A 26,170-nucleotide genomic window follows, 5' to 3' on the forward strand; every position below is an offset into this window, starting at 1 on the left:
TATAGGCACATGCCATCTACTAATATGGAAAGTTTTACTTTTTCCTTATAAATATGGATTCCTTTTATTTCTTTTTCTTTCTCTTTCCTTTTGCACTGCGTAGAACTTCCAGTAGAATTTTTTATAACAGCAGTGACAGGTTATCCTTATCTTGTTCCTGATCTTAGAGGGAAAACTTTCAGTCTATTACCATTGAGATTGATGTTAGTTGTGAGCTTTTCATATACATCCTTTAACATGTTGAGGAATTTTCCTTCTTGTTACCAGTTTTCTAAGTGTTATATCAAAAAGGGTTGGTCCCAGATTTTGTCAAATGCTTTTTCTGCATCAGTTGAGATATTTTTGTCATCATTTCTTCACTCTATTAATGTAGTATATTACTTTAATTGATTTTCTTATTTATGTTGACCCACTCTTGCAGACTTGAGATAAATACCACTTGATCACGCTGTGTAATTCTTTTAATGTGCTGCTACATCTGGTTTGCTATGATTTTTTGAGGATATTTGTGTTAATATTCATAAGGGATATTTGTCAGTAGTTTTCTGTTCATTTGTTTGTATCTTTATCTGGCTTTGGTATTAGCATGATATATCCAGGTGGGCCCAGTGCAATGACAAGTGTTGTTAAAAGTAGAGGGCAGAGGCAGAAGAGAATGCAGTAATTCAATGTGTTGCAATGCAGGAAGGACCTGACTCACTGCTGTTGCCTTTAAAATGGAGGAAGGGGCCACAAGCCAAAGAATGCAAGTGATATCTAGAAACTGGAAGAGGCAACGGACTGGATTCTCTCCTAGCACCTCCATAAAGGAACCTTTGTTTTGGTCTAGTGAGAGAGATACTTGTTGGACTTCCAATCAATGGAAATGTAAGACAAAATATATTTGTTGTCTGAAGCCACTAAATTTGTGGTGATTTGTTACAGCTACATCAAAAGTAATACAATATGCCTCATAAAATACAGCAATTTTTATATTCTTCTACATCAAGAGGATCACCATAAATGATAATATGTTTTCCCTGGCTAGTCTGGCATATATGTAAGTTCCATAGACAGTTTCTTTTCATATCTAAATTACCTTTTTTGTATCAACTTCCTTAATAGTTGAAAAACTGGCTTTTTCAATTATCTCTAGATAGTCTCCAAAATTATAGGATAATGCCCATTGATTGTTCTGTCACTAGATTTCAGTTATTCCACTTGTTTTTGAATATACAAAAACTAGGTTTTTCAGAAAAAAACCTAAAAGTATTTTGTTGGTTCTAGGGAGCTAAAATTTTTAATATCTGAAATATTTAAAAGGAAAAGGTAGGTTCAGGAATTATCAATTGATTTGAAGGTAACTGATATCTTAACAGGAGGTGCATTTTTTTCAGACATGATAAATACAAGTTAAATACTATTGTAGAGTCCAAATTCACTGGAAAATTATATCTCATTGAAACACTGTGAATATTTTGACACCAACTTTACTGCTTGCCCCTCGTGATGTTTTGTTGTGTTTTTTTCAACCAAAATGATAATTCAACTTCTTTCAAATGACTTTGATATCCATCAGTAAAATAACTGAGTGATTTGGCCTAAATAATGTGTCATTATGTGTTAAAACTGCAAAAAGTCTAAAGAGACTTTTACTTATTTGCTTGTGCCAGTATTATCTTGAAATTTGCATGATAAAGAAAATTATAATTAAATGAAAAATGTATCAGCCTCTTGCATGATGATTGCAGTAAGAAAACAATCAGGGAGAAACAAATCTGACAAAACAGAACATCAACAGTAAAGGGACAAAATGGGTGGGGTGGGAATAATTATCCATTCACAGATAGATAAATAAAATAAGGAAAGCAAATGAGCAGATGGAAAAAAAAGTCCAGCAAACAAACTAACAAAGCAAAGTCCCAGAGTTGCAGTCTGCCTCCATGGAGATGAATTATCATAACTCTCCTCTTAGATCTAAATGAAGGCATGATTTAATCTGTGAAGTTGTTTTTCTCTCAGACAACCTTAGGAATGACTTTCCCCCTCCCTTTTTTAATTTATTCTTTGGAACAAAAGTAGCTAACTGACAGTATTTTCAATGGTAAGCTTAGGAAAATTTACTCTTGATTTAAATGGATATGGACTTGATGTTGGATGCACCTTTTGGAGAGAGCAAAGTAAGAATAATACATCATGTTTAAAATTGATCAGGATTGATAAATACAAGTCTTATAATTAGATAAAAATTGATATCAAATTTAAAATTCCAAACATCTTTCTTAAATATCAGTGCTGCAACTGTGTAAGTTATAATTTATTTGTGAGGTCAGGGTGTTTTAGTCTGCTAGAGCTGCCGGAGTGCAACACACCAGAGAGAGATCAGCTTTTAATAAAAGGATAGTATTTAGTTAAAAATTTATAGTTTTTCAGAGGAAAGGCAGCTAACTTTCATCAGAGGTTCTCTGTTACATGGGAAGGCACATGGTGATGTCTGTTGCCTTCTCTCCTGGCTTCTGGGTTCCAACAGCTTTCCCTGGGGCGATTCCTTTCTGCATTTCCAAATGTCAGGGCTGAGCTTTGAGTGCTGGGATGAGGTTTGCTGAACTGCTTGGGATATGCCGTGTTGATCTCTCTTCTGACCTCTCTCTTTTAAGCTTCCAGCTTATTAAATTAAACATCACTCATGGTGGAAGGCGCTCCCCATAGCCACCTGCAGATGCAATCAGCCATAGATGAGTTTCACATGCTGATGATTCAAGTCCACACAACAGAACAACAGGGTGTCATCACCTGGCCCAGTTGACACCTGAGCCCAACTACCACACAGGAATTCATATTTCTATTAAGGGGATAATTTGGCCCCTTGGCCTCATTCACAGAGTGAAGGACTATTCTTTTCTAGGCAAGAAATAGTTTTCCATCCTTGAAGATATGATTGATCAAGCCTTGCTAACTCTGCTTTTGTGTGGGTTTAGCCACCTTCCTTCTTTACCACTGTCATGGTTTAACTCATCCTCACGTCTTCTTACCTGATTACTTCCTATATGGTCTTTCTGCCCTTATCTTCGCCTTTTGTAATCTGACTTCAGAATAATCCTAAAGAACAAATATGAATGATTTACTTTCAGGGTTTAAAGTTCAACAATGACTCTCATCTTCACTGTCAATTCCAAAATTGACAGCCATATAAAATCCTGTGCCAAGTAACTCTTTCCTATATTTCCCACTTGTTCTCCACATCATCCTTTTTCCAATCACACTTGTTTTTCCATAGTTCATTCATTTGTTCAACAGATATGTACTGAACATATTCTCTAATAACTCCAAACCTTTGATGTATTCTTTGTTCTCCAGTATGAGCTCTCCTTTTTGTCTAAATTGTCCTTCATTTTTAAAATGTGAGCTGAAGCATTAACTCTAAAGGGAAAAGTTTTCCATTATTATTCATTCCCAGGCAGAGGGTCCATGTTAAGCTATGGCTAGAATTACATTGTGGGTGGAATTGAAAGAGTAGGGCTTTGGAGACCAGTTTCACAGCTGTGAGATCCATCATCAAGTACTACACTTATTTCGTGGATCTCTTGAACCCACTGCCCCTCACCTTTCATGCAAACTATCTGCCAAGGTGTGCCATTGCAGCAGGCATGTGAGTAATACAGGATCTTGTCCCAAACCCTCTAGGGATTAACTCCCTTATCCAAGCTAGTTAATGGGCCAATAAAACTCCCCTCCCCCAAATTGGAGTTGGAATTTAATTACTGTAGCTTTCATTCATTCATCTACAAAACTGGAGTACTACCAATGATGTGTCAGATTCTTTGTGAGGAGTAAATAAGATAAATGGAAAATCACTAACATAGAGGAGGTACTTAGAAACTGCCCACTAACTTATGATGACTGCCATTTCTACCTATCTTACATGTGGTTTCATCACATGAGAAAATTATGTCTCAGGACTTTGCAACATGATGAGTAGTATGCCAGAAGCTGCTGTTTTCCAATGTATAACCCACTTTCCAAACTGGCATATGTGAGCAAGGTGATGTGTCAGGGATCATGGGAGCCATCAGATATACCTGGTAATGTAGATGGCAAAATTCCCAAAAATGTTCAAGTGAAAGTATTTGCTATTTTTTTCACATTCCAAGATACCCTAGGGTCTGAATGTCTTCTGTTCTAAACAATACTTTGAAGAAAAAAATTAAAATATTTTAAAATATTAGGAAATGAACAGATAACACAGTAGCTAAGAAGATGATTCTGTCCTCAATTTTTTGATTCATGGATTAGAGGAAAAACTAAGGGAAGACTTTGAAAGTTAACATCAGGAAAAGGGAAGGCGATTTCCTGCACTGAACTCATCTTGCTCACTTCCATGTAATTTATATTCAAGAACCTGCAGGGATTTATTTTTTTCGCACACTCAAGGGCATAGCGTTAGTAGTCTCCAAAATGCAGAAGTGGGCCAAAGTAGGATAAAGGAAATAAATCACAGTTCAAGGTCTAGGAAGACCCTGGCTATGTTTCTTCAGAAAGGGAGAAAGCTTCATAAAACATCAGGCTAGCAGGTATAAGTAAATAGCAGGAATCTGCTATGAAATGTTGATGCAACTTTAATACTTGAGTTATATATAGTTCCCAGTGGCCTCAGTATGAAATGTGACCTTATTTTTCAGAAGGATCTACTATTATATAAATCAATGAAACAGAAAGCCTGTAAGACACATGCCATTTTGTAAGACACTTTGAAAAAATAGAAAAGGGGCAATAGGCAGCAGCTTTCATAGTACTGGTCTGCTCTTTGCTTTCTCCACTAAGAAAGAAATACTCTATAATTTTACAAAAGTGCTTCCTCTCCTTTTCTTAAGGGTATACATTCTATGTCTGAATGTACAATAATTTATCTACCCCATGAGCGGAACACTTCTGATAGTTCTCTCTGACCTTCCAACATGTTTCTTCCCAAAAGAGAATGAGTAATTAATTTGGTAACCAGCCCTCAAAGGCCAGTCCTATACTTAGCCCATATGGGGATCATTTTTTCCCCAAGGTCTAGCTATGAGGAGGAGAGAGGAAGTCTCCATCCTGCTCTGATCTCATTACTTCAGAAACAGGCTACTATTGTATGTTGACTCGGATCTCACTGTGTCGATGTCACAAAGTAATTGAACTCATTGAAGTGGTTTGTTGACGCGCCTCTAAATTCAAATGGACTCTTTCACCTAGAATTCTTCAAGTTGTTGCCTGCCTTGGAAGTTACCTAATGCAGTTTCACGTGGCTATACTGTTTTTCTGGAATATGTCGATGACTCCATTTTCAGATACAGAAATGTATTGAAACATTTTACTGATGGTCTTTCTATTTTAACACTTTAAATGATCTCAAACTATACAATTAGTTTCACTTTAGGAGACAAAGGCCTGTTTCCCTTATGTTCTGATAAACAGCTTACAACTTTCAAAGATCCAAAATTAACTCTGATACCTGTGTCAATGGAAACCTCCAGGAAAGCTTCTTGGACTAAAGCTTTGGAAGAGACCATTTTTCCTTGGTTATTTATAAGAGATTCCCTAAACAAATTCCTAGTTTTCAGTACAGAATCATAATTTATATGGAAAATAAAAACTCTATCCTAGATTATGAATACTAAACTTAATAAGAATAGTAGCTAACATTTATTTAATGCTTATTACAGACCAGACTATACATTATTTTTTTTATAATCTTGCACAAGTTCTGAGATGCTGTTATCATTTCTAGTTAACAGAGAAAGGATTTTATCAGGATCACATAGTTAGTAAATAGCAGGGTCCAGAAATGGACCAAGAATTGTCAATTTGCAAGAACTGTGCTTTTGATGCTAATCCATAATTTTTATTTAATATAAACGTTTCTGCCACTCATATTGCAATTTGATTATTCAAAATTATTCTTTATTACCAGAGGCAACTAATTAGGCTGTTACTTTATATTTTTTCTCAAACGCTGGTACCTCCTGTTATGTGATATAGGGATTAATTTGAATGAATACTTGCATAGCACTTACTAATGTAAGGCAATTTGCTGGGTGTTAAGGAGACCCAAAGATCAACATCATGGCTAATAACTTGAGGAGCTCATTATTCACTTGCTGCCAGGTCTGCTCTCCAAGTGTGTACTCTAATAATCAAGCAGTCCAATCCATTGCATGTTGCTTATACCCTCTATTTGGACTAGGATTAGAGGAATTAACAATTATGGGATTTGGGAGCTTTTTATATGTGTTTGAAACAAATACTTAAAGAATTCTGAGTAATAGCCAACTGGGAACAGTCCTCTAATATGTCAGATTAGGAAGAATAAGGAATTGGGAAATAAAGATAGATGCCAGAAAAAGCATCATCTTTGGAAATAACAAGCATAAATTCAGACCCCTTGCCAGCCTATGTGATGAGTGATTTCAGTTGAAATATGAACCATGCCCCCCACCCATAGTCTAGAACTCCTCCCAGCCCCGACCCTGGCCCACTCCTGAACTCCTGCACGTACCGGGCAGATGGATGGTACTTTTGTGTCTCCTTCTCCAGACGATGCAGTGCCAAGCCTTGGTACACAGCATGGCAAATGGGGCACATCAGCTCTCTGTAAATTACACAGCAATGCAACTGAAAACACCGGCATTGTCTGAATCAACCTCTGACTCTCTTACTCCACAAGCTGTATGATCTGGGGGGAGGTGTCATCATTTTAGTCACCTGTAAAATAAGTGAGTGGGAGTCTTGGATTTCCCAGGCTCCTAACTCGAACTTGTGAGACCGAAATCACAGGTGAATTAGATGGTGGGGACAACAGGTTTGCAGTCAGCCCAAACATGGCCTGTCAAGGAGCATAAAAGAAAAATTATATATATGTTGGGAGGATACAAACCAAATGTCAACAGGGATTTTCCTTGTGTGATGAATTTATGAGAGACTTCAGAGTATATGTGTGTGTGTGTGTGTGCGCACGTATGAATATACATGCATACATAAACAATTTTATTGTTTACTAAGTATTCTGAATTGAAAATTTATTGCTTTTAAAAATTTGGAATGAAGCAAGAAATCTAATGAAAGGGCTAAGAAAACAGTTACTGTGTAAGGTAACACCGATCTTGGTCTTTAAAGAAACTTTAGATTTTGGGGTGAAGAAATAAAAAGAGCATTTTTGGAAATAAAAACCTGTGCCAAGATAAAATGTGAAATAATCTCTGTATGTAGATAAGACAAGAAGTTCAACTTGCGACACGTTGTAGAGTAGTGAAGACATCCCCGTGTGGAAGGTTGCCAAGGATGAGAATCGATAAGTGAATTGGAGTGCGTTCACTTTGAATGGACTTTGAAAAGCAGTGGCATTGGGCATGGAGAGTGACAGGAGGTGTGGCAAGAAGATGTCTCAGTTAGAGGCGCCTGATTACACAGTTCTTCCTCCTTTCTCATGCCATAACCTATAGGTACTATCATCCTCAGCTGCTGTGCTATTTGGGAAGGCCACAAGGGGAATGGATAACAAAAAAGCAAGGTCTCTCTTAAGCCAATTCTCCATTTCATTCTTGGGTGTGAGTTACTTCCACTGTCAAGTTTTTGGGTATATTTTGAAAGAGGAGCATAGGACAAGGCGAATATTTAACCAAGGATGGTTTCCCTAGTTGTGGAAATGCAACCTCCATTGGTAGTTTTGGTAAGACAGCTAATAAGTTTAAAAGAAATAACATGAAGTACACTCTCAGATGGCACCATTGAAATCTGACTCTAGGAAAATAATGATTATGCACCCTATTTGGCAAAGTACTTTTCTGCACAGTGGATATTTAAGAAGTTAATCTGAATCTATACAAGGTAACTCAGAAATCCAGTTGCCATTTTGATATTTACTCGTTATATAAGAATTCTGGGCAGCTGTAGATGGGGGAGTGTTACTCGGATTTATGAGACACTGAATTCCATCATTTCTGTTTTGAAAAGTTTCACATTCATTGGGGTGGCCTCCTGGTCTCCAATAATTTGAAACCTGCACATTCCATATATGTGACAAACTCCTACTGTTTTAGAAGAATCTCAAGCACCATTGTGACAGGTGGCCATGCAATTCAAACAAGCTGTGGTAGTTCTCAGGTCAAACAATGCCAGGCTTAACTTTCTTAGAGTTTCTCTTGCCACAGATGTTGCTTTCTTTTTTATTGCCTAAGCTTTACCTGGGGACACTATTTTTGTTTATTTTATACAAGTGTAGCTTGAGGCAATAGCAACAGGGAGGGTTAAATCTTTACCTTTTACTGTCAAAACTGATAGCCTATAAAATATCCAGACTTTTTTTTCCTCCACCTGAAGAGGCATTTAAATAAATTTGTGTCTTCTCTACTTTTGAATTAGGAAATCGACATCGTGGAAAGGGTATGATGAGTGTTTTCTTAGTCAACCTAGATTGTGATACATGAGTATGTATTGAGATGTATAATAAGTCTAGAGTGTCACATATTCTCAATGTTCTTTACATGCTTAGCAACAATTTTATTTGCAATATTTTTTTGAGAGCATGTAAATTTTAAAATAGGGACAAATAGGGTATAAAATGTTTGTCAGTTTGCAGAACTGGTAGAAAGAACATTATTTTATTCACTCTAGAGGGTTTATTTGCTAAAGGACCCAATAGTAATTTCCCCTATAAGTGTATAATCTAGATAGTAGAGTTAGAGCTAATATTGAGGGTGTTTAAGAATGAGATAATCAGCTCAGTCTGGTTTGCCCAGGACTTTCCCTGTTTTAGCACTAAAGTCCCAACCCAGGGACCCCCCTCAGACCCCAGACAAGCTGGGAGGGCTAGTCACCCATTCTTCTTTTCTTTTCTTCTATCTGCATTTCTCTTTTCTTATGTAGTTCTTAATACTTTATATAAAAACCTTCCATTTCGATCAATCAATAAGTATTTGATCGGATGGGACTTTAGTGTTCTGAGCGCCTCTGTGGGATGCTTTGAGAACACGTTGTGATAACCAATCCTCAGGACCCTATGAAGTGTCAATTCCAAGAGCTGTAGGTTTTTCTCAAGTATAATATCTATGCTATTTTTCACCCTCAGAACCTCAAAATTAAATCTGCAAATGAATGACTTGAAGCATAACCTAATGAGGCTGAGAGAAGAGAAGTGCCAAGTTGTGGGACGGCATGCTAGAAGGCTGCTTAGCGAGAAACTACTCTGAGTCTTCACTGAGCCAACTTCTCGGGACTTTTAAAAATGACAGTGCCCAAAGTCAGCCTTTCAGAACTTGTTACAGCAAAGGCTGATTATCAAAATATGTGTGTGTTATTTTTTAACTCTGGGCTTGAGAAGGGTGCTCAGAAGATGGTGAAAAAATAGCTGTCTGCCAGTGGACTAAGACGTGTAACCTTCCTAAATCCTACCTCCAGGTGGAAGCTGACAGAAAAATCTGTGGAGAAGTTGCCATGTTATCTGGGGAGCTGCAGCAATTCAGAAGAATATAATAGTTTTCAGTATGAATTTACAGCATAGCAGCCGTCAGAGATAGATAACTTGGTAGGGGTCCAATGAGTTCAGTTATTCTGAATATCCAGGGTACTAGAAAACTGTGAACAAGACAAGCGCAGATGTTGTTCTTGAGGTGACTTATGCTGACAGAATTTGCTTTTTTATTTCCAGTGTCAAATCAGAAAAAGGGCATTTACTGAAGTGTGGGAAAATAAAAATCAAAACAGCTCCAGAGTCAACAAACTTGAAAGCTTTTCATTTTAGTCTTGGTTGTAACAGTGTATTAAAAAAAAACAAAACACAGTTTCTTTGAAGATTAATAAGCCATATGAATGCTATAGGCAGGCACTTTTGCATATGTAAAGCAAATGTTCCCATGAAAACAAATCTAGGGGAATAAAATAAAATTCTCCTGAATATGTTTAAAGTAAAAATGAAGAAAAAAATTAAAAAAAGCAAATAATGAATTTAATATGGGCTCTTTTACTTTGCTATACAAAACTAAGTGTTTTAACTGCTGAGTTCTAGTTCAAAAATGAGCACATTATTTTAATTAGAGAATTGAGAAGTGTATGAGAAACAGACTCCCCCTTTCAAGAAATACGTACATGTTTTGTGATTTCAACTGTACAATAGGATTGAAACAGATACTACTTTCACGCTTACCTCCTTTTGCTTTTTTTTTTATATTTTTCTCTTCTTTCTTCCTCCCTCCCTCTCTCTCTCCCATCCATCCTTCCCTTCTTCCCTTGCTCCCGTCCTTTCCTCCTTTCTCTTTTTCTTTTCTATCTTGGCTAAAAGATAAAGCACAAGGACTACAAAATCAGCTCTCAAAAGCACTGTCTGACAGTTGCAAAGATGGTATAGCACCAAGGACCGTGAGCAAGGTATCACATAGACTACAGGTGATGGCAAGGATTAATCTATATTTATCCCGGAAAATACACCAGAGGGTGTTTCCTCTCTACTTACTTCCACATTTCAGCTTGTTTTCTGATAATATAGGTCTGATTCTTAGAAGCTGATTGCAGGAAAATTACTGTTCATTAAATATCTCATACTAGTTAATCAATGTTTGGCTGGAAAAAAAATCTCCATAGGGGCTGACTAGATCCTGAATTTTTATTGTTGTGAGAATTGCTTGAAATAATCAGAGAAAAGTTGTATATTTTTCTTTAGGTAAAATTTTTCCTTGTAATTATGGTACTGATATCTCTCCTATTTCTGTACATAAATTTAGTGCATGAAGTTAAATAGGATTAGAAGGATTGGGGATTTGTGTGGTTAATACTATGTACTGTATCAAAAGTGCCTATGCATAAGATTGTTTCTTAACAATGGTTGGAAATATGGAAGAGTTATGAGTACCTCTCTAATAATTTATGGCTATTAGCAAGAAAGACATACAGAAGAACATGGAGATTTCAAATTTGAGGGAAGAATCAAAAGAAACACTCAGATAATGTTAAACAAATATACACAAGAACTTTGTGGCCATTCTGTACTCTCTGCTTTTGAGTAGCTTCATGGTCTATGATTGACTGATTTATTTTATGATTTATTTTTTAAACTAGTAAAACCAAGGCTTTGGTCATACATTTGTCAAGGATACAGTAGAAGACAGCATGATGGATTACCTCCCTTATGTTTGTTTATAAAACAGCCTATGATAATAAATTGAGACAGTATATAAGGTTAACATTTGGGTTGAGGTTGTGCAGATATTGAAGAACTCAGAGGGATGTGGCAAATAGAAAATGAATAAGCTTGTAATTTGCCTAGCTATTAGAAATTTGACATTCAGAATATCCTGGCATCAAAAGAAAGAAAGAATTCTCTTTATAATACTGCCCTAACTTTGAACCAAACTTAACAGAAATGAGATAAAAAAATATATAAGGGATTACTAGGGACATATATCACATGAATGACAAAGCAAAAATTCAAAGTAAGATGTTAATCAAATCTAAAGCATATATGAAAATCCGGAGAAACATCCAAAGGATAGTTGATTCAGCCTTTATCCCAAAGGTTTCCATTGTGGTCTAGGGAAGGAATAATAACTATGTAGCAATTCATTTATTGATGCCTAAATTTCAAACCTCAATTCAGACCATGGAATCATGAAAACATCTCTGAAACTCTTCCTTTCCTGAGCTAATTTGGACTAGTTATCTTCAAACCAATCTTTGCTATAAACATGCTCATTTCACGTGCTCTCTACTCTTTCGGTCATCCTAGAGACACCCACACCTGAGACGCATTCACTATCATAATCACAGTAAAGTCTTATCTTATATAACCATACATTTCAATAACAAGGGGAGCCAGAGATCAAGAATGAGCATTATCTCATCATGTAGGAAAAGCAAATAAAAGCAATTGTTCCTATAGCATAACAATAACTAGTTAGAAATATAATGAAAAATGCAAGATCCCATTCATAATAGCACCAAAAAATAGAAAATGATTCTAGGATAAACACGTCAAGATAAGCATAAAGACTATATATTAACAACAACAACATAGGAAAAAAAACCCACTAGCACTTTGCTGGGAAATGAGATAAATGGGATTAATGGAGTGTGAAATATGCTTCTGAGAAAATATGTATCCATGACTTTTATCAATATTGAAAAGACATCCCTACAGTTATTGCATTTTTTTTGTATTGATTTCAATGCAGACTAAGATGCTCTTCCAAGCATCAAAACATAATGACTTAGGTAAGAAAGAGGTTTATTTCTTTCTAATCTAACAGTTCAAAGGTGAGAGGTCCAGAGCTGTCAGGGTGCTTCTGTCATCTCCAGTTTTCCCTACTTGTAAGCAAGGCAGAATGAGGAAATAGAGAGGGTAAAGAAAGTAATCTTTAATGAGACGTCCCAGAATTTGCACAGATATCATTTGTAGGAACTTACTTACATTGTAACATGTAGCTACAAAGAAAACTAGGAAAGGAAATCAGTGGGTAGTCAAACACACAGTGGGATTTCTATATGCCTAGTAATATATTGACTCAAAACTTGCTTGCTTAAAACAACAAAATCATATCATCTTTGCTCATACTTTCTGTGGATCAAGAATTTAGGAAGGGCTCAGCTGAGTGGTTTTGACTAAACATCTCTCAGTCAGAAGGTATCTGGAGCTGTAGCAAATGTATGGGGACAGTGGAGCAATTGGTGGCTGATCAGACATTTTCTGCTCTTGTTATCCAGGAACTTTTTCATGCATTCTCTTCACATGGGCCAGTTTGGTTTTTTTCATGGCCTAATGGTTTCTGGGAAGTTGCACTTCTCATTTTGTAAATAAAGGCTTCTAAGGGGAGTTTCCCAGTGAGTGACACAGAAACTGCATTGCCTTAAGAAGTCAAAGTTACCTTAAGCCTTAAAAGAAGTCACTCAGAGCCATTTCTATTGTACTCCATTGGTTAATGCAGCCAAGGCCTACCATATTCCAAGGAAGAGGACATAAAACATAACTATTCATGGATTCATGGAGTTGGAGAAGTGTCAAAAGTTGAGGGCCATCTGCGTGGGACATGACTCCCAGGGGTGTGGACCTTCCTGGCAACATGGGACAGAGATCCTGGAATGGGCTGAGACTCAGCATCAAGGGACTGAGAAAAACCCTAGAATGAGCTGAGAATTAACATCAAGGGATTGAGAGAACCTTCTCAACCAAAAGGGGGAAGAGTGAAATGAGGCTAAGTGTCAATGGCTGAGAGATTCCAAACAGAGTGAGAGGTTATCCTGGAGGTTATTCTTAAGTATTAAGTAGATATCACCTTGTTGTTCAAGATATAGCCGAGAGGCTGGAGGGAACTGCCTGAAAATGTAGAGCTGTGTTCCAGTAGCCATGATTCTTGATGATAATTGAACAATGATATAACTTTCACAATGAGACCCTGTGAATGTGAAAACCTTGTGTCTGATGCTCCCTTTAGCTACTATATCAACAGAAGAGTAGAACATATGGAATAAAAATAAATAATAGGGGGAACAAATGTTAAAATAAATTCAGTTTGAAATAGTGGTAAATGAAAGCGAGGGGTAAGGGGTATGGTATGTATAGTCTTTTTTTTTCTCTATTATCATTTTATTTCTTTTTCTGTTGTCTTTTTATTTCTTTTTCTAAATCGATGCAAATGTACTAAGAAATGATGAATATGCAACTGTGTGATGATATTAAGAATTACTGATTGTATATGTAGAATGGAATGATATCTAAATGTTTTGTTTGTTAATTTTTTTAATTAATAAAAAAAGTTAAAAAAAAAGTTGAGGGCCATATTTTAAAATTGTCATGCTTACTAAAAGGAAGATTGATAAGAAGATGGGAAATACTTTTTGTTGTATCAGGACACCTCCAGCCTCCTAATTACTCAAGCACGCTGTCCCCCCAAATACACATAGACACACAGAAAACACACAAGGTGAACGCACATACTTCAGAAAATTAACCCAAGGTCCCACTAATTTTCTGCCTCCAGCTCAAAGCTCAGACATCTCTGAGTAAATGCCTTTGCCTCAGCAATAATTCTTCAGATGAAATCTGAGGACTGGGGAACCTATTAAATCAAAGACACACACCAAAATTCATGGAAGTTTAGGAACAAGAAAGCGTCAATAGATAAGCTATTATTTGGAAACATTCAATTGTCCATCACAGGTGAAGCCTGCTTGGAAGAAGTCTCTTTGTCTTGGGAGGGAGGAAGTCCTTGGTTAAGTCATTCTTATCAAATTGCCTCTTCTCTCTACCTGGATCTTCTCTTTAGAAGAAACTGCTTTTCCACTGTCCCTTATCAACCTTGTTCAGTCCCTTTGCAGGTTCTCCCTCATTCTTCGGGCCTCGTGTCCCTCTTTCAATGGGAATTACAGTACATGCAGGTTTAATGACCTGAGAATCACGTTGGAGCAGGAACAATCATAGGCTTTATTGGTTTAGGTTGCAATGTATTTGGCAATATAGCTTTCTCCAAATTTTAGTTGTGATAGTGAAGCAGGATGGAACAGGACAACTGCCGGTCCTAGTTTCCTATTCAGCTCTGAAAGAGTTAATTGGACAACTGCAGGTCCCTGGTTTCCTATTCAGCTCTGAAAGAATTAAGTTAGACTGCTATATCCCTAGAGCAAGAATTTCCCCTAAAGCCCTGAAACCTCCCCAAACTGTAAAATTTGCGCAATCATGGGCCCAAAATGGATTCTTAGTTAATAACAAAAAGCATGGGGTCATAAAGATTGTCAAGCATCTTCCCAAAGACAAATTTTAAGTACGTGACAGGGCACCACAAGCACTGGTAGCGATCTCCTTCTGGAACAAAGAGGACACCTGGTGTTTAAAGGTTGAGATGGAAAATCTTTGAAAAGACCTCCCTATAAAACAAGCTAACCCACTTCACTCAGCAGGTGTTTCTACCTTGAGCACATCTGCATTAATTTCTTTAATGTTCACTCTCTATCTCTTTAATAAACTTTACTACTTACTACTAGTGGCCCCTCTCATCTCTGAGTTCTTTTCATAATGACAGCCCCGAACCTGGAATGGGGATCAGCAGACTCTGGTGTCAGTAGTATTGGTTACATATTGGCTTTTTTGGATAGGTTGCAATTTATTTGGCAATATGATTTCCTCCAAATTTCAGTTGTTGTAGGAGACAATATTAGAGTGTCCTGCTGCCTCTCTCTGGAAGCCAGAAATACGTCCTATACTCAAGACCAGATGTGTCAGCCCTTAGAGAAAAAACTGCAATCTTATAGGAGATTAGGGAACTTCCAGTAGGGTACCTTCCTTCCTCTGTTGTTCTGAGCATATATAGGTCACTGGATTCTGACTGATTATACAGGACATGTCACATTATTCATATACCTGTCCCTGTGGGAAGGGAGTGGGGTTCCTCTACTACACCACACATACACACAAGAGAGGAGTGTGGCATGTAGAATTGCTACCTGCATTGGCCACAGACTGAGATCTGCTGGCTATGGGAACAAAGTCCATGAGTGAAGCTTTCTTCTGTTTCTTCTCTTTATGGGAAAAACATTGCTCCATTCAGTGCTGTATCTTTTTTGATGACCCAGACTCCTGTATTGGGATTGGCTGGCCTCTCTTTAGGTATTGTTATTAGTGAAGGTTCTGTACAGAAACAGAACCAACAAGAGATATCTATAAATGAGATTTATAAAAGTGTCTCATGCAACTATGGAAATCCACAAGTCCAAAATCTATAGGGCAAGCCTCAAGGCTGGCAACTCTAATGAAGTTCTTCAACTACTATACAGGAGAGTCTGGCCAGCTTAAGAAGAAGTGAAAATTCTCTCTTTTCCCTTACAAGTCTTAAAACCACTTGGATTAAATCCAGCTGCTTGGATTCTCACACTGTAGAGGTGTACCCTTAGTTGATCATAGATGTAATCAGTCACAGATGCAGTCAACTGACTGATGATGTAATAAACCATTCTTCTGGTTTATTAACCAGCCCTAAAATATCCCTGCAGTAATGGTTAAGCTAGTGCTTGCCTGGCTAGACAACTGGGCATGATCACCTGGCCAAATTGGCACCAGAACCTAATCATCACAGGTGCCTTTCATTCTCACCAACAATCAATCTCCTCTATTGCTTCCAGTCAGTTATATGTGGCATAGCCATTGTTGAAGATCTCTTTAGGCTACAGTTCCTAAAATTGCTGACTCTCCTTCTTTAATTGGATGACTTCTGAGCTTAATCCGTCATCCCTCACTCTTCCACAAGTGGGACTCCCTGAGTCACCTGTAACCATGTGTTGCTGTGGAAAAGCAAACCCCTTAATCTGATTTTTGCTCCAGGCCTGCCTCGAGCTGCCATCTTACTTCCTGCCCTTTTGATAGAGAAATAGCTGGCACTGCCAACCTGGTGAGACCTCAACAATGCTGGACATTCAATCAATTTAAATTCCAGGCCACTGCTAGAAAGACCCTCCCTTATCAGAGCATGTTTCTCTTCTACTTCTGTTTGAAACTAGCAAATTTTTGTCTGAATGTGTCTTTCATGGGAGTTGACTAAAAGCAACAAGGCACAACCCTCACTACCATTCTGTGTGGCCCCTACCAGTCCCTGTACTCATTATCATGAAATAAATCTGCCTTCTGGGTTCTAATGAGTCAGTATTTCCAAATTCTTCACCTTAGTTTGCAAAGGGCCACCTTATTCCAGCATGATGATAATATCTGTCCATTCCATTTATAAAGCAACTGCTAAGGCAATACCTCATATCTCAGTTTTTTTTTATCAGTATTCTGCATTCCAAAATACAAGGTTTTGAACTAAGCTACTATTTTAAAAATCCTATAACACTGCCTGAAATAAAAGAGATGATTGATTCTCTCTCAACTATCAATTCAAAGATGAATGGTCTAGGGAAACAGGTTTTAAGGAGATGATTTAGAAGGTTACCCACTACTTACACCATTGCCTTAATCACATAGATTAGACACAACAAAAACTGCAAAGGCTAGATAGCCATGTATCCAGATAAAATCCTGGGTCTTCCTTTAGAAAAGGAAGAGAAGGAGATTAGATAATACGAGATTATTAGAAGTTTCCAGAACATCCAGGCAAAAAAAAAAAAAAAAAAAATTAATGTAATTTATTTTTTGAGAACTTAACCAACCTATTCTCAAATTGACCTGGAATGATAAACATGTGAGGATAATTATAGAATTCCTGAAAACAAATAGTTATAAATTTGCAAAAAGTACCAGGAAAAGAATTTGTCCTGAATATATATTTAGATATAAGAAATAATTTTAAAAGTATGTTGCTGATGCTGATACAAAAATAGACAAATACAGCATATGATAATGATATTTCAAATCAATGGTGGAAGCATGTTTTATTAAATAATATCTATTTAAAAATTAAACATACAGTATAAAACTGTAAAAGTTCCAGAATAATATATAGTTGAATAGTTTTGTGTGCTCATTGAAAAGGGAGAAATTTTCTAAGGATGGTAACAAAGATAGGAACCACAGAAGATAATACTGATATAAGTAATTGACAATTTTTGAAGCTAAACATATCGTGACAAACCTTATTAAAATGCAAATTGGAAGCTGGCAAAAATGTAAAACTTATATAATATATAAAGGATTGGTACAGAATACACAGTTATTGCAAATGAGTAAGAAAGAGATCAACACTTTTATGAAACAATATCCTAGAAGATGAGACAGATCACACAATATTAAATAGAATGTTCTAGAAACCTATGCAAAAAAATGTTAAATTTTACTAGTTATGGAAGAAACTATTAAAACAACAATCATTTTTGAACTAAGGGGGATAATAATTAAGATATCTGATATTAGAAACTTTATGCTAAAATGAAAACATACATGTACTGCTGAAGTGTCCTTAATTTTACAATTTTTATGTATAAAAACATCCTAATATATATCAAAATCCTTAAAATAGCAATTATAGATCTTGGAGACTTATGAAATGAACAGAATTATGCATTTTTTCATGAACATGTGTAAGAGTAGTCATAAGGCTGCTTTTACAATAGTAACTTCTAACAGTTCTTGAAAGAGGAAAAATATGTGATCCATGCATGCAGTGGAATCATGGGAAACTAATTTATACTATACATGTATATTAATTTGTACAGAATTCTGCTAAGGATTTTTTAATGGAAAAGTTTACAACACCATATGTACTCCACATGTGTGTCCATAAATATATACACACATGGACATACACATATATACACATAAATAAATATATATGTATATAAAACACATACACATTTTTCTAAGATATATATATTTAAGGAAGTTTGTGGATTATGGAAAAATAATGACGCTCATCTAATTAACTAGTTGAATTAGAATATTCCTGTGAATAAATTATCTGCTGAAAATAATTAGCAATTGTCTTAACTCTGCCTTAGCTGATAATCACAAATACCACACAATGGGTTGGCTTAAACAACAGGAATTTATTGGATCACGTTTCCAAAGGCCAGAAGTCCAAATCAAGGCATTGGCTGGAGTGATTGCTTCCTTCCTGGTAAAAGTATTCTGGTCATCTAAGAATCTTTGGGTTCCTTGGATTTCTCTGTACATAGTGAAGTCCTCTCCTTCCTCTTGGTAGCATATGGCTTCCAGCTTCTCCCCATGGCTTTATTTCTCTAAATCTGAATTTCTTCAGTTTGTAAAGGATTCTAATAATCTGGATTAAGGGCCAGTCTCATTCGGTTGGACCACACTTAACCAAAATAACACTTTCGAGAGGTCCTATTTACAATGGGTGCACTCATAGAGGAATGAAAATCAAGACTGTGCTGGTTTCAAAGTGTTACATAGCCCCGAAAAAGATGTGTCCTTTAATCATGATTAAGTATTGTAGGTTGGAAGCCTGTTATTAGATTGTTTCCATGGAGATTAACTCACTCAGTTGTGGACATGACCTTTTTATTCAATTGCTTCCATGGAAATGTGGCAGATCCAATTGTGGGTGTGGCCTTTTGATTAGATAGAGCTGTGACTCCACCCATTCATGGTGGGTCTTGATTAGGTTATTGGAGTCCTTTAAAAGGGAGGCATTTTGGAGAAAACACAGTTGCTTCAGACCTGACATAGATGCAGAGATTTGGAGATGTTTGGAGAGCTGACAGAGAGAGCAGACGCATAGACACAGATGTTTGGAGATACAGAGCCCAGCAAACATCATTAAGTATCTTCCAGTGAGTTGCTAAGCAAGTCAGAACCTAGAGAGAATGAAGGGAAACTAAGAAATAAAGTCCAGAGTTTTGCCCCACAGCAGCTAAGTGAGGGCCCAAAGATACTTAGAGAGGGGGCTACTAGATTCAGAAACTGGAAGCAATGGAACCCAGATCAAGGACCAACAGATGCCGGCCAGGTGCCCTCCCATATGACAGACATCAGCCTTTCTTGAGTTAAGTTATCTCTCTTTGGATGCCTTAGTTTGGACATTTTTATGGCCTTGCAACTGTAAACTTGCAATTTAATAAAATTCCCTTTTTAAAAGCCGTTGCATTTCTGGTATATTGCATTCTAACAGCATTTAAACTAACACAAAGATCAAGAAAATGTCTATCTTGAGGGACATAATTCTATCCACTATAGCTATGTAGCTAGAAATTATTATAAAAGAGATCATTTGATTGCTGCTCAGAATTTTATTGAGATTATACTTATATTATATTGGATAGATTTGTATCTGAATTAAAATTCATCAAGAAACATGAATGTGAATACTTTCATTTGTACCCATTTATATGTTTTTATATGCTTTAAACTTTCATTTTGAGTAAAATTCTTAAAAATTCATATATATATATATATATATATATAATTGCAACACATATTGAGTGACTTTTTCTGCTCCCATTCTGTAGTTAGATTAAAATTAACCCTTGAATTACATTCTTTTTTTTATCTATCTTAAGTTTGGAATGCATGAGGTAAGCCATATACTTACATGAAAGCATGATAACCTTGTGTAACAAAGTTGAACATCTGAAATTATCTAAAATCTTTTATGTGACAATTGGCTCACAAATGCCTGCCTGGGCAGATGGTGTTGGTTTTAAAAGACATAGTTTGCCTAGAGAATGTCAGCGAAATCTGGGCACCATTTTTAAACTCCGGTAAAGGAGAAAGGTGTCATTTCCTTGACAGCCCCAGTGGTTTCCCTGTAACTGCTTGCATGACAGATGCCATGAACAGATTGATGTGTAAAGAAATGAGAGGTACAAGAAAATCATACATTAAAACTCATTAGCTGGAGCTAGACTTGCTCTGCTGGGACCCACTCACAATTATTTTTTTATGTAAAGAGAATGTTTAACATGCTTAATATATGTGTAATATGCTGGGACTAGACTCACATATGTAGTGCTTGCCTAAATGGAAAGGAAAATATGAGGTTCAACGGCAAGCAATTTCCATGAATATGTAGTAGAAGTGAATCAATCTTAAATACAATTTCAGTATAAAATGCTCTTTATTGTTTCTTTTATTTATCCTCTTGGCCTAGTCTGTGAAAATAACACCACAGTATGGAACTATTCATTACTGTCAAAAACAAGTACAAAAATTTATTTAACATTGGGGGGAAAATGGAAAGCCATATTTTTGCACTATCATCAACTTCTATTTATTTTCATTTTCTACTGTAATTTTTAAATTTGGGAATGATCAATTCGTACAAATAAAGTACAAATTTTGGCTAAGTTGTTGCATCATTGATTGAGGATGTTTTTAAAAATACTCTCCTTGCTGGGGCAAGGACTAGAGAAATGATTGCTAACTATGAACCCACAGAATGGCTTGACACACTTACAAATTTATATACTTCTGGCACCTACACATTGCTCGAATGAGTCTCTCCTTCACAACATGAACCCAGTTTCTCAACACTAAATAGTGATTCTCTAATGTCAATCAGGATTAGCTCTGTTTACAAACCAAGTGCCCTGCTGAAGGTCAACTTAGCACTCCATAGGAAAGCATAGGTGCCAAGCAGCCATGAGACTACAGCCTCTGCAAGCAGAGAAAGGGAGAACTGTTAGAATTTTCTGGCTGCATTTTCTACACACGGAAAAATGCCAAGGCTAATTTGTCTAAACAGCAAGTAAATATGCCTGATTATTCATAAAAATGAGCCTCTTGTGAAGAGTTTCTGCAAAGTTATTTATTGGAATAGATCAACTACAATCTTAGATTGACCAAGGTAAACGTTAATGGATAATAACAGAACATAAAATGATTTTCAACTTCAATTTCCTCTTTAACTTGGTTCCATTCAGAATATTACTCTCATTAGTGGAGAAATGGAAGCTAAACAGAGCCTGCTTATTTCTGCTTCTTTGTCATCTTTTAACACCACAGCACTTTGCCCCAACAATGGATGCATCATTTCTTAATACGTGTCAAGATGCTGCTACCCAAATCTGTGCCTTCACTGACAATTGTCTCCCTACAATCACTTCCCAAGCATTGCTTTTGCTCAGTTCTCCCTGGTAGAGGCAGTTTATGATCCAGAATCCTACATGCCCTGTTCTACAGACCACAGTACAGTTCTTATAACAGACCCTTTGGCTTCTTGATCAAAACTTCCTACTCACACACAACTGCTTCCATTATTGAGACTCATTTGATCTAACTGCTGCACTTTACAACATATCTTATTGCTACTTTTTACTGGTATCCTGATTATCCTCTTGTTCATGACATTACCTGGCTAAACTCCTGTGGATACTCATGTATTTAATCCAAAAATTTAAAGTTATTTGTTCTATAACTAATTGTGATGCTGTACTTTGAAATTTATTACTTTTTTTGTATATATGTTATTTTTCACAAAAAAAAAAGAAATAAAGAGATTGTTGTGATAAAAGAATATTTTAGCCTTCTAGCCACCTATATTCTGGAGCATCTAGAAGGAAAAACCTGAGGGGATCGAATGGTGGCCCATGACAAACTCTGGGATCTGTCCTGTAACTACTTATTGAGGAATGCTTTGAAAACTATTGTTTTTTATTTCTTTGCTTTGTTTATATGCTATACTATACAATAAAAAAGTTAAAAAAAAAAAAAAGTTCTTTGACCTCTGCCACACCAGTAAGTCTCACTTCAGCTATCTGTTCCTACAGCCTAAGCTTGGACACTTTTGGCCCTTAGAGCTGCTCTAACTTGAATTCTGTCTTTTTCATTTCCTTCCTCTGCTATACGCATTCACTGATGTCACTGAATCTCAACTTTCCATCTCCACTGATCACCTCCTTTACAGCTCCATTTCCTTCCCAGTCAGCCAGCTAAACTCCCATTACCTTGCCTCCTTGCTTTACTGGGACAGTTGTTCTGAAAACTCTCACAATTACCCAAGCCTAGTCATACGTCTAGGCAACTGAAAGTTGCCCCCTGAAATCACAACAGTATGTTTTGGTGCCACACACTAAAAAATAACTCATTGCCCTTGGATCCACAATACTGCTCAACCATTGCTAGCCAACCCACATCTTTTACAACAGTAGCTGTATAGTGAGGGTCCTTCGGTTGAAAGTGGCAGAAATAGGTATTAAGTGGCTTATGTATTTGAAAAGACTGGGAAGGATTCTCAACCTTTAGCATTCATGAGAATCCCCTGCAGAGCATGTGAAAATATAAGTTACTGCCCTCTACTTGAAAATTTTTGATTCAGTGTGTCTAGGGTAAGGCCTGATAATTTGCATTTCCAGCATATTCCTTGGTGTGGGTGCCACACTTTGAGACCCACTGGGCTAAGAGTAGACTGCTCTTTGAACGAATTTGGATACAGGTGCTCAAAGATATCATCAGAACATACCTATTTTCTCTCTTCTTTCACACACACAAGCACACACACACACACCCACACCCACAAGCTCACACATACACACACTTCCTCTCTGTTGACATCCTTGACAGAAAAAAAAAAATGGCACCAGTTCCAGGATTAAATATCCTTTTTTGAAGTCCTACCCTCAGAGGGAAAAAGAGTCCTACCCTTACTTTCTTTTCCCACAAGTAAGAAAATATTGAGAAATCACCTGGGAGGATTTACCCTCACTTGAACCAAATAGGCTGAGAAATATTGTAGGGAACAAGAAAGGAGAAGACCCACAAGAAAAGGGTGTTGGATAGATTTATGTGCAGTGAAGTATGTTTTACATCTCTTTACCATGCTTTCAAAACACTCCTTCACTGCTGTGTCCCCTTCTCTTAGAAAATGGTCTTACCAACACTGTAACAGAGATGGTTGAGGATAGAAAGTTACCTGCCTCTCATCTATTTACCCAAACATGTAATAAAAACATGCATATTTATGTCTTTCAGAGTATGAGTGGCAGAAAGAAAAAAAAAGAAAGCAAGGATACTGGAATATTTGAGAGGAAAAGGAGAAGTCTAGGCTGTACAGTAAAATCAAACAAAGGACTGAAGTTGTTTTCTCTGGCATCAGGAAAAGTGTTGGATAAGATGATATATCTTCACCTACTTTACTTCAATTTGTGAGAAAAACTGATACTTTTTCATAAGGCTAATGCCATGAAATGAGCTCTTGTTTCCAGAGGGAATTTCATTAATCAGTTTTTCCTTCTTATTTCTCTGCATGTTGCACTCATTTTCTCACTCTAACAACTTTTAATAAGTCTATAAATTTAGTCAGATCTATCCAATTTACTATATGTGATTGTATGTTTATGAGAACAACCCAAAATTAGCTTACACTGGTACTTGTTTTTTTCAAAGCTTAATCTTCATCTAGATATTTATACAGCGATAAATATTCATTTAGTTCATTTTAAAGGCGGAAAACTATCCCACACTGTAAATGACAACATAAATTATTTAAACCTTTCCTAGTTGTTGAATATTTAGGTTGTTTCCAACATTTCGCTACTATAAACAATGCCCCACATGAGGTCCTTCTTTATTTATCGTTCTGTGTGCTCTGAATAGCTCCATAATATGAAATTCCAGATGTGGAATAGCTGGGTCAAAAGATATGCATTTTCAAGGCCTTTGATTAACTTACCCTTCAGAAAGACCACACTGTTTCCCTCTGAAACTTGAATGTTCAAAGTCTTACCCCTCTGCCCATACTGAGTATTACCATTCTTTGAGTGTTAATCTGATAGGTGCCAAGTATCCCTTGGTGGTGATTATTTTGCATTGTTTTGATTACTACTGAAGTATAACAGCAATTGTTAACATTATTGACATTATTATAAGGTACCAGTTTGTCCTATTTTACAAGAATTATTTCACCTAATCCTCACAATGACCTTATGAATATGCGCTATGATTGTCTTCATTTTACAAGTAGAGAACTGAAAGTAGAGCAATTAAATCATTTTCCAAATGGCACACTGTGAGTAGGAAACAAAGCCAGGACTCAAGCATAGGGTTTTCTGAGACCTAAATCAAATATCTCTAATCATTCTGTTGACTTCTTAATCCAGTGTCCTAAATATACACAATATCCTACATACCCACTGCTACTACCTGTGTTTAGACTTTCTCTATATCTCACATGAACTCCAGGGGTGGTCTTTTCTCATTCTAGTCTTATATAATTTGATGTATAATCCTAATGGATTGATCATTTTATAATAAAATTTGATCCTAATTCTCTTTGGTCTAATAAGGCTTAAATGGCCCCACATTTCCACCGAACGAAGCCAAAACTCTTTAGCAGGCCATAAAAGCTTCCATGGTCTTGTGGTCCTCAGCCACCTTTCTAGTCCTATCAGCTTCCATCCCAAACTTCTACATTCTGTTCTAACAGAGCAACCCACATTCAATGTCTTATGGCCCTTAGTGTGTGCTCACACTTGCTTCAGAATTAAATATTCATGTCCTGCCTCAGACCAGCAGCCACCTCCACCATGCATACATACACCCTTCAGTCCACCAAGTGTTTTTCATCAAACAGTCCAACAAACCACCTCCCTAAAGCTTTTCTTCTACTCTCCACCCCTTTCCACCTCCAACTCATTGCTTCAGCCTCTTTACAATTTTCTATCTAGAACGTTTTATTTCATTTTATAATTTATATGCCAATCTAACTATACTTGGTTTTGATTTTCAATACCAGAGGCCATGTCTAATTCATTTCCACATCTGGTGTTCCTAGAAAAATGTCTAGTGCATAGTAATACTCATTAATTTTTATTAGTGAATAAATAATTGAATAAATATATTTTATGAGTTTACTGCTCGACTTTTCTCTTAAAGGTCAAAGGAGCTGCTCAACTTTTTCTTAAAGACCCAAGGACTAAATTAATTCTTCACTTTAAAGCAGCCATTAAATTTATATCTGTGTAGGTTATTTATTGGCACATTCTATCTTTTTAAAAAAGGATTTATGTGTCACAATTAATATCAATTCTAAATAACTTAGTACTCCAAAACAGAATGAAATAAAATAAACAACATTGATTAATAAATTAATCAATTTAACAAAAAGTTGATTTTACATCTATATGTCCAAAATTCTTTGCATAAACTACCTGGAGCAGAATGCAAATAGAAATTTAGGATATTTCATATTTTAGCAAGATAACATGAGGAATTAGTCAAAGGGAATTGACTAATTATCAAAGTTACTTTTCCTTGCATTCATTTTGTATTTACTTATAGATAATTTAATATTTTAAACTTCTGTCATTTAAACATCATTGCTCATCTAATGCAGAGTAGGTAATAGCAGAGGTGATTATTACTTAACATAAATTCTCTTTTAATGTTTTAATTGTGAAATGGCTATTTTAAGTATGTTGATTGCAAAAATAATTATTTTAACTATTTGCTTTTGCAAATCCTAAAAGCACTTTTTAAAAGATACACAGAAACAAATTGTTTTAGTGAAAATAGGTAGGCATTAAGTTATTGAAATATCCATGCACAATTTAGTTAATTGCTTTTAGAAGAGATCCTGCTTGATGAAATTCTGTGAAAGGGAGATTAAGCAATATGTGTTCTTAGAAGATTTCCTTTTAAAAAATTTATGGCATGTTGTGATAATTTACATAAAACTATCAATATTAAGGCAACTTACTGGTGCTGCTATAGAGAATCTATGAGCAGCTTATAAAAATATTCCCATTTCTATTTCAGATTCCTAGAGAAATTTAATTATACCCAGTCAATTTTATA

General features: G+C 36.3%; 1 long non-coding RNA gene across 1 annotated transcript in view; it reads left to right on the plus strand.

The window, feature by feature from the left end:
• The window catches only part of LOC143679311 (uncharacterized), a 117,640-nt gene extending 94,006 nt beyond the window's left edge, over positions 1-23,634 (plus strand). Inside the window, exon 3 of the long non-coding RNA XR_013173642.1 lies at positions 23,348-23,634. This is a non-coding gene — a long non-coding RNA (uncharacterized LOC143679311). The remainder of the gene's footprint in view (positions 1-23,347) is intronic.
• Positions 23,635-26,170: the final 2,536 nt, after the last annotated feature.

Source organism: Tamandua tetradactyla, chromosome 4 (assembly GCF_023851605.1).
Source record: "Tamandua tetradactyla isolate mTamTet1 chromosome 4, mTamTet1.pri, whole genome shotgun sequence".
Lineage (NCBI taxonomy): Eukaryota > Metazoa > Chordata > Mammalia > Pilosa > Myrmecophagidae > Tamandua > Tamandua tetradactyla.